This window comes from Quercus robur, chromosome 12 (assembly GCF_932294415.1).
Source record: "Quercus robur chromosome 12, dhQueRobu3.1, whole genome shotgun sequence".
NCBI classification, from domain to species: Eukaryota; Viridiplantae; Streptophyta; class Magnoliopsida; order Fagales; family Fagaceae; genus Quercus; species Quercus robur.
In genome coordinates, this window is record NC_065545.1 from 21,236,357 (window position 1) to 21,238,432 (window position 2,076).

Consider the following 2,076-nt stretch of genomic DNA (forward strand, 5'->3'; position numbering starts at 1 on the left):
AAATTAGAAGCTCCAGAATAGGAAAAATATCTATTAACTGATATGGAGTTGGAAAATCAATCAGCCATTAATCCACGCCATAAATCAAGCCCAATTAAGCCAAATCAGCCCTCAATAGCTTGAATTAAATTTATTACGCCTTCATCTTCCTTTGGGCCCAGCTTGGAATGTCCCGCATTTGAATCAGCCCAAATCTCTTGAATTAGCCCATTAAGTGTGTCTTTGATCTTCTTGGATCTTGCTTTAGTAATAGGCCCAACTGGAACATGCAATGGATCCTTGAATGCTTGTTGATTCTCATCAGGAATGGTTTCTCCAAGATTAAAGGCTGAGTTCAATATGTCCTTGAGCTTGGCATAGAACTCATCGAATAACTCATCCTTCTCCTTTTTGATTTCTTCAAAGCTTATAGTAAGCCTCTGAAGTTTCGATTCCTTGACAACCTTAGTTCCTTCATAGGTTGTCTGGAGGATGGTCCATGCTTCCTTTGCGGTTTCAGTAGAGGATATGTTCTTGACCTCCTCATTCGTGACCACACTGAATAAAGCATTTACTGCCTTGTTGTTGAAATTAGCTTCCTTGATCTTAGCATCATCCCAATTGGTTGGTGCTTCCTTTGGTTTGCTGCAGCCTATCTCCGTAGCTTGCCACACTTTCTCATCAAAGAACTGCAAGAAAGCTCTCATGTGTATTTTCTAGTATGCATAGTTAGTGCCATCAAATAAAGGAGATATAATAAGAGATTGTCCTCTATCCATGACAAATGGGGGGTCAATGTATCACACAATAAAGATTAAAACCTAATCAGAGTGTGTCTGCTCTGATACCACTTGATAGACCAAGAATATGTTGACCCCTTGTGATGAATTAACCAATTAATTAGCCAAGTTAATTAATTAATTTGATTAACATGCAACACGTGTGGTAACACAAACAAATTACCAACTAAGTTAATATGCTGCGGAAAATAAAGTTGACATGGTGATTTGTTTACAAATGGGGAAAACCTCTAAGACAAAAACTCCACCGGATGATTTTAAGGTTACCACTTCCGAGAATCCACTATTATCACAATAAGAGGTTCCAAGTAAAGGAATCCCAGTACTTTATACCAACCTACAGTTGAACCCTTACTCCAATACCCAATTGGACTTGTTCTGTAGTGACAATCTCTCCTTTTAATGCATGACTCCTAATACATGACTAACCAATTGATGCACGGATCCAAGTACGTGACTAACCACCAACTTGAGAAGGATGTTAGCTACAAAGTTCTTCAGTTTATCAACATGATGAAGATCACGAAGCTCCTTGGTTACAAAACCCTACGGCGTACAAACGCAGTAGCTTCTTGAAGAGAAAGATGAACTAGGGCAAATTGTCTCCGGTCACAATATTCTTGTGAAAAACCTTTGCATCAAGTTGCACTCACTTGCATCAGCTGTGACGGCCCTTAAAATAATCTTTATATATGTTTAGAGTTGTGAGAAAAGAAAGCCTAAACATGTATACACGGATTGGAGTGAAATCAGATCTGAAAAACTGATTTCTGTAAATCTTGATAAATAGGTTATCTATTGAGTAGTTGTCGAGCATCGGGCAAAAGCTGCCTTTTAAACCTCGATAGATGCTATCTGTCGAGCTTTAAAATTCAGCACTTCTTCACTTGATTCTTGGACAGATTTGCATGGCTTTAACACTTAGACTTGAAACCTTGTTCCTTGAAGTATTAAACACATCCTTGATCTACCCAATTACAAGTAAAGTGTGTTTTGTCAAAGGATTAGCCAATTTTACATTGACATATGTTCCTAACATGATTCACATATGTCCTAACATTGTTATATAAAAGGACTCAATTAAAATATTACAAATAATGTATATCATGCATAAGAGAGAGAGAGAGAGAGAGAGAGGGTATTACAACAAATAATGTTTAACTTATTCTTTAAAGAATTTGAACTTTCATTGGTAACATCAAACTATAAAAGTATCAACTTGAATGTAATTATTATTTTTAATTGTTAATGAAAATTTTAAAATAAAGTTAAACATTAACATGTACTTAACCACAAA